Consider the following 18,118-nt stretch of genomic DNA (forward strand, 5'->3'; position numbering starts at 1 on the left):
CCATCTGTGACACCACAGCAGTAACATACCTGTGCAAACAACATGTAACAATCTTACTCAAACTGCATAAATCAATACTTTACAAAACACAGACACAGACAAGGCAGGCCAGGGAGCATGAAGGAAGTCCAGGGGGAAAGAAGTCTGGAGTGGACTAAGCCTTTGGGTGGCCCTTAGTCAAGATGTTTCTAAAAACAGAGCCCAGGTTTCTTCTAACGTATGTAGTCGATCCCTGAAGTGGAAGGTGACTCTTTCTTTGGCAGAATACCATTGTTCTGTTTTACTTTTTCACCTCTGTCAATTTATTCACTTTGTGATCGTAGCTGCTCCTGAACCACAAATGCTGTGATGATGAGAGGCCCGAATTTGCACATAAATATCCGAATATGTAGTTCCTTGCCAATGTTTGCTTGCTAAAGCCTAAAATCCATTTAATTCTGTCAACACCTTTCCACAGATGTTTAACTGGAGGACATTCCCATGACATGGGCACCAGTGTGGCATTATCTTTACCACAATGCCAGCATGTATCCAAAGGAAGAGATTTAATCTCATATAGTTTTTGCAGTGTCCAATACATTCTAAATATTTTGTTTTATTAAATGTAAACAACTCGACAGAAGCATGTTTTGCATTGACTAATACAATTGACTATTGTGGAGCCTTTAAAAGACACGCCAGCACTTTATCCCAAGTTTTAATATCTTCAGGATTCAGTCCTTTTTTCTCAAAAGGCATACAAGGATGACATGGGTCTGGGAAGTTCATGGAGCATCTCTACTACCCCAGTACTTCTGGGGCGTGAGGCAGTCCCATGGCATTTAGACTAAAAGTGGTAAGTCAATAACCATTTCAGCCATATATGTTACCATATGACCAGGAGGTTATACCAATGTTGTAGGACCTGGAATGAAACTATACCCACATCATGAACCAACAGAGAGGCACAATAACTTACTCAAGGGCATGCTGGGTGATGGGACAGAGTTAGAGGTCAGGATTAGAGGTCAGGAGCTCCTGGATACCAGACCAGTTTTCAGGCTTCTAGACCATCCTGTTAATTAGAGACAGACCCATACAAGGATGAATGCTTAGGATGGTGCAGTAGAATTAAGCAAAACAAAACAGGTAAACAGAGTTTATAGGGAGGGGCTTTGCAACTCAATTTAAGTGTTAAGTGCATTAAAAGACAAGGTAAATCCTGATGGCCAGGGGGCATGTCTAGAATAGCATTGGTGCTAAAAGCAATAGGGCAACACAACACAGAACAAAGAACCTAAAACACATAACAAGAGTAAAGAAGCTAGGACACAGAACAAGGGTCCTTCCAGCTGGTGGAGATATCACTGAACCACAACTGGAGTTTCACATATGGTGGGACTGATCCTGCTTTTTCACACTTCAGGCTGTTCTCCTGTAGCCTCCCAGCAACTCCCCATGCCCAGGCTCCCCTTTCCTTCAGGAAGAAATTCAGAGAACAACAGATGATTAAAGGGCTGAAAGCTCATTTACAATCCTAGACTTTGGTTCCATACACAGTAGTAGTTATGTCCCCTTTTAACAAGATACAGTAGCTGCCACCCACAGGAGGCCCAAAAGTTGTGGGCAGTTCAAAATTCACATAACGGATACTACCTACATGGTTAGAAGTATTTGAAAGCTCTACACCTATTTGAAAGCTCTACACTGAACAAAAGTGGCATTGGTCTCTCGATTGAGATGGATCCAAGATGTCCAAAGCTGTCTTTTAAAAGTGACAACAGTCTTTAAGCTGAAACTGTAGCAGGCACAGGTGGTAACCACTAGGAAATAGTCCTGCTTTCCAGTTTAACAACCCCTCTTCAGTTGCTTTTAACTTTATTAAACAAATTCCTTTTCGGCTGAAACTTTCCATGCTTAGTCCTAGATCAAAGGCTAACTTTCTCTTTTGAAAGCCTGAATGAAATGAGTTGTCAGTTTTGAGTTATTCAAATGTGTGTGTGGGGGGGGGGGAGGATGATACTATTATGTTGCGGTCAGAAATTTTGCATTCTGGTTACTCAAAAGCTGTTTAAGTAGTTTAAGATCCCCTAAGCAGCTTAAACAGTTTAATCCACTTTAACCGTCTATTCAGCAGTACATCTGGATTGTGGAAGATCAGTGAAATATGGTTTAGTTCAATAAAAATCAGTTTAAGTTGGCTTCAGGTCAGAGTCTTTTCTGTGTTCCAGCGCCTAGGCTACAGAGAGGCTGGTGTAAGTGTGCTATGAGAATCAGGGGCCGTGTCATGCTGTCTGGAGTAGCTCACGAATGAGAGTGTGTACCTCAGGGCAGACTGTCAGAAAACAGGACAGTCACCCCAAGCTGGTGGTATGTTCTGTAATTAGATTCCACCAAGCCAGTAACAAATGTGAACTCTTGGGTCACTATACCAGTCTTACCACAGAGTCACAGCAGTCCCCTTAGGCTTTGTCTATACTAGCACTTTTGTCAGCAAAACTTTGGTCAGTCAGGGGTGTGGGGAAAAAACAAACACCCTCGACCAACATAAGCGTCACTGACAAAAGCACCGGTATGGACAATGCTATGTCACTGCTCATTGGGGGTGATTTAATGATGCCGGCATAGAGCTGCTACACAGGACACTTTATAGAGGCGCAGCTGCAGCAGTACAGCTGGGCTGTTGTAAGGTCTGTAGCATAGACATAGACTGGAGAGTCTAAGGCTATCTTGCCACCCAGACAAACTGGACTTTGTGATAAAAGGTCACTTAAACCAACTGTGCAGTGAACCACATCAGGTTGCTCCCAGTCCCAAGAGACCAGTCACTTACCCCAGATCAATTGGCACTCTACATCTTACACCAAAGACAATGCTGGCAGTCAATTCTATAGTCAACTAACTAAAGGTTTATTAGCTGAGAAAAGGAAATGAGAGTTACTGAGAGGTTAAAGCAGGTGAAATATATGCACAGATGAGTCACAGTTCATAATTCAAAATGGTGGCAGTGATGTAATAAACTGCCAGTTTCTCAGACAACCACCCCAGTGTTGCACTGAGCAGATTTGCAAAGGACAGAATCTGGCCTTTTAAATCAAATAACTTCACCTTCAAGGTGATGCACAAACTCCCTCATTGGGAGAGCTCTAGATTTTCTCCTAAAGGGACGTTAAAAATGCAACACTAAGATTGATTACTCAAAAGGGGGGCAATTCCAGAGTTCAAGTTGTTGCCACATGAACTTGGCTGTGGTGCGCATATTTCCCTTTGTGATGCAAACCTCAATTATTATTGTTTGCTCTTAGGGTATACCATAAAATATACATAATGCACAATGTGGCAGAGCAACCTTGTGTTTGAGAGTTTCCTGAATTGTGTACTTTGTATCTCCACCTTCGGGTGCATTGAAAAGAGAATTTTGCTTTTAGGTTGGTGTGTTCTCCCACACCTCTGTGTGCAGAGCCTATCTCACTTGATTATTCCACAGTGCTTCCACTATGAAGTTCCTCTTCTAGGCCATGAAGACATAGGACTAATGTAAATTGTAGCTTGTGCGGTGCAGCACCTAAGTCAGCAGTATGCACTTGACCTTGTTAGACTGAAGAAACAAAAAAAATATGCAAAGCAGTTCAGCTTGTTTTACGATGTGTGCAAAAGCCCAGTTACCCTTATGTAAAAAGCCCAAGGAGGAGGTGTAACCTGGAATTTAGGTCCAGTCTGAAAATAGCTGAAAGTATTTAGGTAATGTAATGAATCATAGATAATAGCTCTGGAAAAGACATATCATATCCACATATCCAGGACATACTTAGTCTCTTACCTTTCAGATTCCTGCCTGTGCCTTTAAAGAGATTGACATGCTGTATACCAGGGAGGTTGTCAGTCAGATAAACTAAACCTATGCTGAACAATAGATGTTGGCTGGAAAAACCTGCAGAGGAGGCATTTTCCATATGGCATTTTGAAAAGTTACACTGACCTAGACCTAAGAAACTGAGGAAACAGTACAGTCAATAATTGCACTTAGCAAGGTGTACAGTAAACAGACTTAAAAGAATGTGATAGGCTCAGTTAAAGTGCAGTTCTAATCTGAAAACTGATTGTAAAAGTGACATTGTGTGGTGTATTTCAGGCATCTGTCATTTATTTAATTAATAAGCTTTATAAATGGCCTTTAACTGGCAACTCTGCCAGTTCCCCCTGAGTGTATTTCTTCACTGCACAGTTACCCTGGGCTTCTACCCAGGTTTTAGGCTCAAATCCCCTATTGTTCCCACACACAACTCTTTAATCTGGATTAATACAAGCTTTGAACCCAGGCTTGCTGGCCCAGCTAGGTCAGATGAGCATGCAGACTCATGAATGCTTATCTGAACTTTGAGCTTTTTCAGGTTTACTCATTATTTATAATGCCAAAAGCATATGGTCCTGAAAGCATGGTGTTATAATGGAGTATATTCGAGTTACATTGGGTTAGAGCCTATGTCTCTCTCTAAGGCTAGCTCAAATTGACCTACTTTGCAGTGTACACACAGCTGAAGCACAGCTTGTGGAGCCTGGTAGTCCTCCAATCCCATTTCACAATTCCCTGGGCCTGTATTTTCCAGCCTATCTACTCACTTCCCACATGCCTCCTATACATCTGAAGCAGGGCCGGCTCTGGCTTTTTTGCCGCCCCAGGCAAAAAAGCCTCCGGGGCCCCCCCCCCCCCCAGCGCGGCAGGGGAGGGCGGCCAGAGCCCCAGGGGGAGGGCAGCGAGCCCTGGCCGGGGCTCCTCTCTCCCCGGCGGCCAGAGCGCTGGGGGGAGGGCGGCGAGCCCCGGCCGGGGCTCCGCTGTCCCCGGCGACCAGAGCGCCGGGGGGAGGGCGGTGAGCCCGGCCGTGGCCCTGCTCTCCCCTGCGGCCGGAGCCGGAGCACCGCGCCGCCCCCCTCCAGGTGCCGCCCCAAGCACAAGCTTGGTGGGCTGGTGCCTGGAGCCGGCCCTGCTTGCACTGACTGAGACCCTGCCCCTTCTTCTGGGCCCTGCCCCCACCCTCACTCACTTTCACTTGGCTGGGGCAGGGTGTTGGGGAATAGGATGGGGTGAGGGCTCCAGCTGGGGGTGCGTGCTCCGGGGTGGGGCCAGAAATGAGGGGTTCAGGGTGAGGGAGGGGACTCCGGGCTGGGGGCGAGGATGCAGGAGGGGGGGAGGGCTGGGGCCAAGGGATTCAGAGTGTGGGAGGGAGGCTCAGGGTGAGGGCAGGGGTGCAGGAGAGGGGGCGGGCTTTGGTCTGGGGCCGAGGGGTTTGGAGTGTGGGAGGGGGCTCTGCGCTGGGGCAAGGGGTTGGGGTGCAGGGAGGGGGGGAGGACTCTGGCTGGGGGTGTGGGGTTTGGAGTGTGGCAGGGGATGAAGGATTTGGGGTGCAAGAGGGGGCTCTGGGCTGGGGCCGAGGGATTCATAGTGCAGGACAGGGCTCAGGGCTGGGGCAGGGGTGCAGGAGTGAGTTCGGGGTGAGGGTTCTGAGAGGGAGTTTGGGTGTGGGAGCCAGGGCCAGATTAACTTTTTGTGGGCCTGGCGCCAAACATATTTGTGGGCCCCCCTGGGGAATGATTGTAAAAGGGGCCAGGGGTAAAAGCACAGTGGGGCAGGAGCTAGGGTTGGTCTCTGGAGCAAGGGAGGGGTCAGGGGTAAACTGCAAGCGCAGCAGGGCTGGGGAGGGGGTAAACAGGATCCTCCCCCACCCCTGCCCACATAGAGCGAGTACCTACCTGGTTCTAGCCCATTCTCTTTGTCTCTATCTGCACTGAGCTGCCCCTTCTCCCGCAGCAGCAGGACAGGTTCTCTTCCAGCCCTCTGGGGTGGGTGTTGAGAGTGGGAGGAGCGGAGGCTAATGTGGTTACTCCTATAACCAGAACCTGGCTACGCCACTGGTCCAAGAGGAGGGGGAGCAAACATAAAAAAGGCACCCCCCTTGGCTTCTCCTCTGGCCACGCCCCCTTGGCTCCTCCTCCAGTCACTCCGCGCCTCCCCCTGCCCCCCACCCCGGCTGGCTCCTTCGGCCGCCCTGCCCCTCCCCCCCCTCATGGCTCCTCCGGCCATGCCGTGCCACCCCCATTACCCCCCCTCCTCCGGACACGCCCAATGGAGTGACCGACTTGACAAGCCTCTCCCTGTCCCTTCTTGGGGGCCGCACTGGAGCAAGTAAACCCTCCTGGTGCAGACCAGCTGGGGTGCGCATGGTGATGCTGGCTGACTGCTGAGCAGGCCCGGAGGCGGCAGCGCGGGGCCCTTGTTCCCGGCCCGGCTGAGCTGAGTACTTGGGAGAAAGTTATGCCACCTGTTCGCCTGCGTCCTGGGAGCTGCTCCGCCGCCCCGCTCGCTCGTGAGTTACCGCCAGCGCCTGGCACTGCCTGCTGCAAGGGGGGGTGTCCTCGAGGGCTGAGGCTGCTGGGGGTGGGGATGGGCGCTAGTGATCCCCCTCTGCTTGCCCGGAGTGGGCCTCGCTCAGTGCGCACCGTGCTGGTGCTCTAGCTGCCATGCGGGGTGGCCCCGTCCAGCAGGAGAGCCCGGGGCTGGCTGGCAGGAGCCCTGCAGCAGGCTCCGGCTGGGCGATGCCAAGAGGCTGAGGCTGGCCCTGGTGCCCTGCTAGAGGGGGCGGGGGGGGGGGGCAGCAGCCACTTTGCCGGGGACTGATCCGCTTCTCTGCCCTCCCCGCAGGGAGGCTTTGCCACTGAGTCACCATTACCTCGCCCAGCAAGGAGGAGCTGGTCGCACTCAGTGCCCGGCTCTGGCAGAGGAGGAAGCGGCTGCAGCCCGCCTTCCCCCATGGCTGCCGGCCGCACTGCGCCATGGTAACCCCTAACTAAGGCGCCACTTTTAGAAAATGTGCTGAGGGGAAGTGGCTGCTTCCCCTGCACCCCACTAGCTACGCTACTGAACCGGATATTTAGTTTCCAGTCAGTACTGCTAACCAGACACTCAGGTCCTGTTTTCTACTGGAGTTTCCAGACTAAAACTGGATACCTGGCAACAGGGCTGCCAGAAAAGCCTGAGCGGGGAAGAGGGGCAAGCAATCATTTTTAAAAGTAAGAGGGCTAAGCCTTAAGAGGGTGGGTGGGCTAGGGAGTGGAGAGGAGCTAGTGAGCAGGGCCATGTCTGCTGTACTGCCCAGATAGGTTGGAGACTGTGGGGATCAGCTGACACATCCCGAGCCCAGGTGATGTGACAGCCAGTGGTGAATTTAGAGTTCATAGGGCCCCCCAACCCTGTGCTCAGCTTCATTTTTGGGGCTCCACCTTGGAACCCTCCAAGAAAAAGAACATTCTCTCTTATCTCCCCCTACCCCCGTTTTTCATTCTTTTTTTCTTCATCCTCCTCCTATAAGTAATAGCAAGTAAATAAAAATAAAGTGAGGTACCTTGGTTGTTCTTGTAGTGTAACTTATTTTTCCACAGACCACTTGAAAATCACGGAGGATCTCGACAGACCACTTAATGATCTTTCCAAATATTGTAAAAAAGTGTTCGGGTGCGGGGTCTGGCCAGGAGCTAGGGCGAGGGAGGGGGCTCAGGGTTGGGGCAGGGGGTTGGAGTGTGGAGCGTTTACCTAGGGCAGCTCCTGTTCCGTTCTCAGGATGGGGGTGAGGATGTGGGGGGGGGGAGCAGCAGTCAGGGCAGGGGGCTGGGAGTGTGTGGGGGGGTGCAGGTTTCAGGGCAGGGGCTGGGGGACATGGAGGGATGCAGGAGTCAGCGCTGGGGGCTGGGGAGGTGTGGGGGTGCAGGGGGCTGGGTGAAGGGGATGCAGGAGTCAGGGCAGGGGGCTCGAGGTATGTGGGGGGTGCAGGGGGCTGGGTGTGTGTGTGGGAGTGCAGGGGTCAGGGTGGGCAGAGGTCTTGGGGGTGCTCATGCAGGGGGCTGGAGGGGGTATGCCCCAATTCCAGCCCCTTCCCCAAGGCCTCACCCCCGCCTCTTCTCCTTCTCCTCCCCAGAGCAGCGTGCTGCGGCTCGCTCCTCCTCTCCCTTCCTGCCGGCAAGCAGCTGATCCAGCTGATCGGTGGCAGGGAGGGGAGGAGGAGGGAATGAAGCATGCTAGAGAAAGAGACAGGGGAGGAGCCAGGCTGCAGGCAGAAGTTGCCACGGAGCCCCAGCAGCCGGCAGCATCAAGCTTCTTACCCCACAGGAGAGAGCGGGGGGCAGAGAAGAGCTGGCCTGGGCCCCTTTCGACCATGGGCCTGGCACCAGTGGCGCTATTGTAAATCCGGTACTGGCGGGAGCGGGTTCAAGGGCTGAGGCAGGGGTGTGGGCTCCAGTTGGGCAGTGCTTACCTTGGGCGGCTCCTGGAAGCAACCAGCATATCCCTCCAGCTTCTAGGCTCAGGGGCGGCCAGGTGGCTCTGCACGCTGCCCCTGCCTGCAGGCATCGCCCCCACAGCTCCAGTTGGCCATGGTTCCCAGCCAATGGGAGCTGCAGAGTCAGCACTCGGGGTGGGGGAAGCATTCAGAGACTCACTGGCCACCCCTGTGCCTAGGAGCCAGACATGCCAGCCGTTTCCAGGAGCTGCGTGGAGCCAGGGCAGGTAGGGAGCCTGCCTTAGCCCCATTGCGCTGCCTACCGGACTTTTAGTGGCCTATTAAAATGTTCCGAATTGCTTTCAATAGTCACCGGGAGATCAATGCCAATTTTGGTAGACTCCTGGCCAATCTGGGAGGGTTGGCAACCCTCATCCATCCCAGAGACCCTCATCCCAGCATGCACCTAGCTAGCCAGAGGATCACATCAGAGTTCTGGTTGCCCTCTGGTGCAAGTACAGGAAAGAATATTGGTCTGATTGCCCTAACCATCCCTCAACCAGACCCAAAAATTCTCTTAATTTTTTTAATGAAGGAAATCTGAAATACTCCATGGTAAGTATCTGGGGGCTGGTAACCTGCTCTGCATCAGCTCCTGAACAGGTTAGCGTGAGGAAATGAAATAAAGTCATACTAAGTATCGACTTTGGGCCTTGCCTCGATGCAGAAGATAAAAGGGGAGAGTCTTTTCTTTTCTTTCCATGGACAAAATATAATGTTCTTGCTTTGCCTTAGCAGGACCGTCCACCTCAGATGGACTGAGGTACTCATGCAGGCCTCTGAGGAAAGGACCGTAATCGAACAAGGAATTAATAAAGTATACAGGGTTGATTTGCTGCAAGAAATGTTTAATGACTTTGGATACATGTCAGACCAGCACCTGGAGTACCAAAAGGAGAAGGAGAGAGCAGAGAAGGGCATGTAGAGTGAGGACAAAATGGCACGAAAGTACCTAGAGCACAACCAGAGGATGAGGAAGAAGGATCAGCTGCCACAGAGGGAGTTGTTTGAGCAGCTGCTCACCCTGAGCATGCTTAATAAGAAGTGCTTTATGCAACTGTGTTGGTGGGCTATGAGCATTGCTGCACAAGGGCTCAGGAAGGACAGACTAGTTCTGACAGTACACTGCAAAACAATCCCCAGGTAAACTCTACAGTGAAGACACCCGAGAGGCTTAAGTCAAGCTGGTTTCTTCATGGCTCATACATCACCACCAGTAGTATGGGGTTGCACAATTGTAATGTAGTTAACAGTTCTGTTGATAAACAGTATGCACCTCGCTGTCCCATAGCTGTGTCTGCTGTAGCGTTAACAGTAGTAGAAATTTATTTTTGTCTGAAGAGCAATTAGGCGTGACTGAGTACAGATGGAGTTGATTTCTAGGTATAGTTCTATCTATAACAGCACTTTAGGACTAGATTTTGATGTGGACATGACTAAAACCATGCAGGCAAATTAAAGAAAATAGCTGCTACAACCGAATCAACAGATGTCTCCTTTAGTTATATTAGCCATCCCAGATAGGGTAAGCTCAGATTAGCTCATAAAAATCACAATGTTAAAAATGGTCAGAGGGTCTCCATAGCATCAGTTGCATTTACTGTCCCATTCCTCCTGCAAATCAGTTGAGACTGATCATTGTAATTAATACAGACTCCATTATAACAGCATTCTTTCTGGACCATATGCTCTTGGCTTTATAAATAATGAGTAAACCTAAAAAAGCTCAAAGTTCAGATAAGCATTCATGAGTCTGCATGCTCATCTGACATTTAGGGCTAGCCCCGTGTTGCACAGAGCTCCCTCTTTGGTCAGCACACAACCTCTTGCCTTGCAGTAAGCCCTACAACTCTCCCAACCTTCCTCTCTTAAAGGGCCCAGTTCCCCAGTACTTAGCAAGTTTAAATAAAGTAGTGAGCTAAGATACAGAACCCTTGTAGCAGCAATTCCTTAGAACTGATATATCTAAGAACCAAACATCATGATGTGATTTAGAAGAGCTTGAATGGAAGAAGGAGAGCTGATCAAAGGTCTGGCAGCTGTCTCTAACCTCACATTCTTAGCAAATTCACGTTTGTTGCTAAAGTCATATTTTAAAAGATAGCCAGTAGCTTTGTATAGCATTCTCTGGCTATGACTCAGTCCAGGGGGAGTTCTGTTATGGTAGTAGCTCTCCTAAATTATACTTGTCTCAATATGCAATCCAGGCTCTGCATTTTTAAAGCAGCCCTGTAAAGTCAAAAGCTACCTGTTTTTGAAAAAAAGTTCATTGTTACTAGTAAATTAGATTAAGTGGTTAATTTCAGATTTAATAATGCACTTTTTACTGGTGTTTTCATCAGAATTTGTCTGCTTGGAGAGTGAGACTCGACTAGAAACAAGTGACATTGACCAGTCAGTTTCTAGTTCTCTTCCATTAGTTCAGTATTGCAATAGTTAATGTGCAAATACTGTAAAAGAATCTTTATATCCAGAAACTGTTTTAATTTACTCGATTTCCCGCTCTTCCTTTGCAAAATCTGAACATTGAACTTAAACTACTCAACAAAGCATACGCACTTGGAAAACCTTTTTCCTCTCTTTACATGAGGGGAGGGACAAGCTTGCCAAGTTAAGGGCTACAGAATCAGTCCCAATAGGGAAACATGTGAAGTCTCTACTTCTGGGCTGACAACAGGCAGATTGAGGCAGGGGGAGCTCTGACATGGGGGTCAGAGATTTCAGCAATGAATTTTGGGACCTAAACTGATTCTGATGTCAGAGTATCTGCTATAGACACTAGAGACAAAGGCAAATACTTTCATGACACAGAACATGTTTCTCATGGTGACAGTTGCTGACATGATCCACATCTTATGGCTTTATCTTCCTAAGAGCTTTTAGTCCATTAGATTGGAGAGAACAGATAATGATTATAATCCACAAAAAGTCTGAAAATCCTTGACCCACCAAGTCTGGGTGAAGACCAATTTAGCAGACCCAGACATTCTACTTGGTGGTCTGGAGAGCTAAGTGATGTATGTCTAGTAGGGCTGTCAATTAATCGTAGTTAACTCACACGATTAACTGAAAAAAATTAATCACGATTCATCACACTGTTAAACAATAGAATACCAAATGAAATGTATTAAATATTTTCAGATGTTTTTCTACATTTTCAAATATATTGATTTCTATTACAACACAGAATACAAAGTGTACAGTGCTCACTTTATATTATTTTTATTACAAATATTTGCACTGTAAAAATGATAAAAAAAATAGTATTTTTCAATTCACTTTGTATAAGTACTGTAGTGCAATCTCTTTATCATGAAAGTTCAACTTACAAATGTAGATTTTTTTTTGTTACGTAACTGCACTCAAAAACAAAACAATGTAAAACTTTAGAGCTTACAAGTCCACTCAGTCCTACTTGCCAGCCAATCGCTAAGCGAAACAAGTTTTTTTACATTTCCGGGAGATACTGCTGCCTGCTTCTTATTTACAATGTCACCTGAAAGTGAGAACAGGTGTTCGCATGGCACTTTTGTAACTGACGCTGCAAGGTTTTTATGTGCCAGATCTGCTAAACATTCGTATGCCCCTTCATGCTTCAGCATGGGAGCATCTCCTCTGGAATGGTGGCCGATGATGCGCATTAAAAAAAAATACATTGATTAAATTTGTGACTGAATTCCTTGGGAGACAACTGTATGTCTTCAGCTCTGTTTTACCTGCATTCTGCCATATATTTCAAGTTATAGCACTCTCGCACGATGACCCAGCACATGTTTGTTTTAAGAACACTTTCACAGCAGATTTGACAAAACTCATAGAAGTTACCAATGTGAGATTTCTAAAAATAGCTACAGCACTTGACCCAAGGTTTAAGAATCTGAAGTGCCGTCCAAAATCTGAGATGGACGAGATGTGGAACGTGCTTTCAGAAGTCTTAAAAGAGCAACAGAACCTGAACTACCAAAAAAGAAAATCAACCTTCTGCTGGTGGCATCTGACTGAGATGATGAAAATGAACATGCATCGGTCTGCTCTGCTTTGGATCATTATCAAGCAGAACCCATCATCAGCATGGAAGCATGTGCTATGGAATGGTGATTGAAGATGAAGGAACATATGAATCTTTAGCGCATCTGGCGTGTAAATATCTTGCAACACTGGCTACAACAGTGCCATGCAAACACCTTTTCTGACTTTCAGGTGACATTGTAAACAAGAAGCGGGCAGCATTATCTCCCACAAATTGTAACCAACTTTGTTTGTCTTAGCGATTGGCTGAAGTAGGACTGAGTGGACTTGTAAGCGCTAAAGTTTTACATTGTTTTATTTTTCAATGCAGTTATTTTTTTTACATAATTCTACATTTGTAAGTTCAACTTTCATGATAAAGAGATTGCACTACAGTACTTTTATGAGGTGAATTGAAAAATACTATTTCTTTTTTTTTTTACAGTGCAAATATTTGTAATCAAAAATATAAAGTGAGCACTGTACACTTTGTATTCTGTGTTGTAATTGAAATCAATATATTTGAAAATGTAGAAAACATCCAAAAATATTTAAATAAATGGTATTCCATTATTGTTTAACAATGCGATTAATCGTGATTAATTTTTTTTAATTGCTTGACAGATCTAATGTCTAGCATACAACATTCTCTGCCAAATTCTCAGGCTCTCTTAAAGTACCTGAAGTAGTAATACTCTGCACTTACCATATATACAGTAATACTCAGCCAGTGATCTCGAAATGCTTTACAAAGATTGACTAAGCCTCACATCATCTTAAGTACAGTAGAGTTCTGCTTACCTGAACCACCTTTTCTAACAAATTGCCAGTTTTCTCTATTGATTTAGTTTTCCAAACTCTTGATTATCCAAACATATTTACTGCTGCTACACAGGAGGTTTCAAAAAGTGATTCTACTGTATTTTACATTTTACAAATGGAGAAACTGGCAGAGAAGTTACATGACTTGTCCCCACAATCACATGACAAGTCAGTTGCAGAGCGAAAACTAAAACCCAAAAGTCCTGGTTCCCAGTCCCCTACTTTAAATTAAACGTTACACCACAATGTTGAATTTGTCTGTTCATTAGTTTTTCTGATGCATAAAAAATAGAGAAGCCTATTACCTCCAGTATATTTCCTTCTGCATTGTTTATTCTATGCCATCATTTACAGAATTATCTGTGTCCCAGATATTCATTAATTGTGGTTTGTCATTGAGTCACATTGTGTGATTTACCTCTTGGAAGTAGAAAGACAGAGCTAGGTGACTATTCTAGAGATGATGTATCAGTCTGATTAGAATTCTCTTCCCAGCTCAGACTTGGTACTTGTGTCTCTTATCTTGTGTGCCTCAGTTTCTCAGTCTGTAAAATGATAATAATACTTAATATAATTCTGAGAATTAGAGAGTATCAAATACTTTGAAATCCTGTATGGAAGGTACTAGAGAAATTTTAAGTATTATAGTTGCTTTAGGTACTACAGTGATCAGTGCTATGGAAATTTGTATAAGAAGACCATGTAATTCTTGATATGTATTTTTGCCCCAAAACAAGCTAACAACTATTTTTTTCCTTAAAAACAAAACCTATAGTAGGGCTGCTCACGGAAGCCAGCCAACAACAAAACCTGTTGGAGTGATGGAATAAAATGCATTTTGATAAAAAGGTAGAATTTGATTAAGCTTCCAAGAGATTACAAAAAAAAAAAAAAAAAAAAAAACAACCCTGAGAAAAAAGGATCAGACTATGAATTGTTATTTGACCTTTTAATTAAGTTTTATCTTTAATCTCACTGTCAGATTGTGGAATCTGAAAAGTTATGTAGTAGATTTGCTATTTCTTTGCAGCAGCAGATTTGTACACTTTGGTCCTGAAGTTAATCTCACAGTCAGGGTCCTTAACTGCTGCGGTTAGACAAGTCTGTCTGTCTGATGCCACTGCATCATGCCAGTCTCTATTCTTGAAAATGTGCACACTCCTCCCTGGCAGAAGAGCTTGTCTGACAGGTTGGTGGTCCTGATCCGAAGGTCAGACTCAAAACTAGTAGGATATTAACAAAGTAAAGAAACTACACCGAGAGTCACAAAGCACATGCAAGTCAGTGGCAAAGCTGTATGTTTGGAAATTAAATTGCCTTTGTTTTATATAAGTCTTTGCAAATACAATGTTCTTTTTGATCACCAGAACAGCTGGAGTCATTCTAGTTGATGCAGTAATCTTCCTTTACTTAAGCAATTAGTTATGAGGGAGTACAAAGTATGTTATGGTATTATAAAAAAAATAAATCTGTCAGTGTATTGACAAGAACAGAATAAGATAACTCTATAACTATAAATTATCAAAGTGTGAGAGAAGGGGAATATTTCTTAAGGCAAGAGTACGTTCAAAGTTCTTCAGAGTTGACAGCTTAAGTGGTCACTTTACAATATATCCATTCCCACCTGTGGGAGCATCCTGACATGTAACTACTTCAAAAGGTCTCTCCCCACTAGTCAGTGTGGGCAGGGCCAGCTCCAGGCACCAGCTTGGCAAGCAGGTGCTTGGGGCGGCCACTCCGGAGAGGGGCGGCAGGTCCAGCTATTCGGCGGCAATTCGGCGGACAGTCCCTCACTCCCACTCCAAGCGAAGGACCTTCCGCCGAATTCCGAATTGCCACAGCAGATCGCGACTTTTTTTTTTTTTTGGCTGCTTGGGGCAGCCAAAATCCTGGAGCCGGCCCTGAGTGTGGGTGACCAGCATTCCATGTAAAATGTAAATCCTGAAGGCCAAAAATCATCATAGAAGCATAGGTTTTATCACCATCTGAGCATACCTAGCTGGACTACATCTGGCTGTGTTGTGTGGGTATCCCAGGACTTCTGTATAGTCCTTCACTCCAAGGTGGAAATGTTCCCCAGCCCTCATGTGGTAGCTCCAGAGATACACAAATATAGCCTGTCTTTGGACTTCTCAGTCTTTCAGGATTGGGCTCCATAAGAGTAAGGAGTAATTCTGAATACAGTAACTCCTCGCTTAACGTTGTAGTTATGTTCTTGAAAAATGCGATTTTATGTGAAACAATTTTAAGCGAATCCAATTTTCCCATAAGAATTAATATAAATGGGGGGGGGTTAGGCTCTAAGGAAATTTTTTTCAATGGGCAAAAGACATTATAGACATATATGGTGTAAGTTTTAAACAGGTTCTAATCAGAGGATTATCTGGGGGCCTGCTCATGAGCTCCCTGAGCTTCTCCTAAAGCAACTGTGCTGATATCAGGTGGGATATTTCACAGGGAATGCCTTGCTGCTAAATGAAGAACTAGCATTCGGCTGAGCCCTCAAGGGTTACTACGTTGTTGTTAATGTAGCCCCACACTCTACAAGGCAGCACCGAGGGAGGCAGGAGGGAGGAGACACAATAGACGCATCACAGCGACTGCAAACACTTCCCTGCGAAAACTCAATGTAATGATGAACCCATGCTATCTCACTGGAGGGCGTATGCACGGCTGCACAGGCACCGACTTTCCAAAGTGCTGGGGGGTGCTCAACCCCCAGCTCTGCCCCAGGCCCACCCCCACTCCATCCCCTCCCTCCGAGTGCGCCACGTCCTCACTCCTCTCCCCTCCCCCCCCAGAGCCTCCTGAACCCCACAAAACAGCTGATTGCTGGGGCAGGAGGCACAGGGAGGGAGGGGGAAGTTGCTGATCCACAGGGCCCACCAGTGAGCAGGAGGTGCTGGGGGTGGTGGAGGGGAGCTGAGAGGGGGGCTGTCGGCCCACCCTGGTTCCAAGCCCCCCCACCCGTTAGCAGGTGGCAACCAAACGTTAGAAGCAAACGTTGCACAACTTTAAACTTTAAACCCAACATGTCTCTCCTGCCACGTCACCTCTCAGTGTTCACCTACATATCCGATATTTCTGTTCTTTACTATGGTTTCAACCAATTTGTATGATACTGTTGACTGTTGTCAGGCTTACCAGCCTGTAATTGCCAGGATCGCCTCTGGAGCCTTTTTTGAAAAATTGGCATAATATTAGCAATCCACCAGTCATCTGGTACAGATGCTGATTTAAGCAGTAGGTTACATACCAGTTAGTAATGCAATTTGATATTTGAGTTCCTTCAGAATTCTCAGGTGAACACCAACTAGTCCTGGTGACTTATTACTATTTAATTTATCAATCTGTTCCAAAACATCTTCTATTGACATCTCAATCCAAGACACTTCCTCAGAATTGTCAGCTAAAAAGAATGGCTCCGGTGTGGGAATCTGCCTCAGATCCTCTTCAGTGAAGACCGATGCAAATAATTCATTTAGCTTCTCCGCAACGGTTTTGTCTTCCATGAGTGCTCCTTTAGTACCTCAATTCTCTTCTGGTCACAGCGATTGGCAGGCTTCCTGCTTCTGCTGTACTTACAAAAACTAACTGCAAATTTTTATTCTCTTTTGCTAGGTGCTCTTCAACTTCTTTTTTGGAATTCCTAATTATACTTTTCATTTGATTTGCTAGAATTTATGTTCCTTTCTATTTTCTTCAGTAGGATTTGACTTCCAGTTTTTAAAGGTTGTCTTTGTTTCTACCCACCTCTTTTACTGTGTTGTTTAAACATTGTGGCTTTTTGGGGGGTCCTTTCACAATTTTTTTATTTGCGGTGCACATATGTATTTTGAAATTCTATTATGTTTTTTTTTTAAAGTTTCGATGCAGCTTGCAGGCACCAATGCAAAGTGCTCAGTCATGCCTATGCATTTTGTACTGCTCTACTATGTCTGGAAAGTCTCAGGTATGTCCCTCTGTCTCCAGTAGTTCCTCCAGTTCAGCCACTCTGGTTTCAAGAGCCCATACTCTGAGGGCCATGAGCTGTGTGCACTGAATACACACATATGCCACCTGCCAACAAGGCAGGTAATCACATATGCGCCATTCAGCACAATAAACTGGATAGCCCCCACTCTGCTGCTGGACTTATGGGTATCAGTGCTGGAACTAGGGGCCTGGGGGTGCTGCAGCATCCCGTGGCTTGAAGTGGTTTCCATCATATCCAGGGTTTACAATTTGATTCAATGGCTCTCAGCACCCCCACTCTACAAATTGTTTCAGCAGCCCTGCTTCTACCTGCATTAGTTTTACTCTTGCTGAGGATTTTTTGTTTGTTCTTTGTGGGGGGGGGTTGTTTGGGTTTTGGGGGGGTTTTTTTTGGGGTGGGGTGTTATTGACCTAAGTTTAGAGAATGTTTAGGTGTATCTTGCTCTCATACTTCATCCATTCTCCTGTTTTGTTGCTCCTGTTTGCTAGCTCCTCTGGTCATTTATGAGGTGGCTTTTTAAACTTTTGTTCTCCCTGAGTTAGCCCCAACCCCTCATCAAGGGATCCTAAGGGACTAGGGATCAAAGGATGGCAGGTTAGAGCCTAATTAGGGAGCTCATAACCTTGCCAAGCAAGCCACTAAGCTCAGCGCACAGCCCCCCCCAAATAGATCACACTATAAACTTCAATCAAGCAGGCACACAGCAAGCAACCACACAACAATAAAAACTCACCCCAAGAGTCACATTGTTACTCCTCCTTCACTTGGAGAATTCCCTTGCCAAACTCCCCTGTTTGCTTATGAGCTGATTGTTCTCCCTGAGTTAGCCCCATCCCCTCATCAAGAGATTCTAAAGGGATTAGGGATCAACTCTCAGTGACCTCTGATTTGGGATTTTTGAATATTAATAAAATAAAAGCATGAGCTTAGTTTCATAGTAGATAAGTGACTTACACCATGTTTTGCACTAGCTGACCTAGGTTTGAATTCTGCAACCACAGCAGGT

At 46.3% G+C, this 18,118-nt stretch overlaps 1 long non-coding RNA gene across 1 annotated transcript in view; it reads right to left on the reverse strand.

The window, feature by feature from the left end:
* Positions 1-13,560: 13,560 nt before the first annotated feature.
* Positions 13,561-18,118, reverse strand: part of LOC117879756 — a 29,275-nt gene continuing 24,717 nt past the window's right edge. Inside the window, exon 3 of the long non-coding RNA XR_004646379.1 lies at positions 13,561-13,681. This is a non-coding gene — a long non-coding RNA (uncharacterized LOC117879756). The remainder of the gene's footprint in view (positions 13,682-18,118) is intronic.

Source organism: Trachemys scripta, chromosome 7 (genome assembly GCF_013100865.1).
Source record: "Trachemys scripta elegans isolate TJP31775 chromosome 7, CAS_Tse_1.0, whole genome shotgun sequence".
NCBI lineage: Eukaryota > Metazoa > Chordata > Testudines > Emydidae > Trachemys > Trachemys scripta.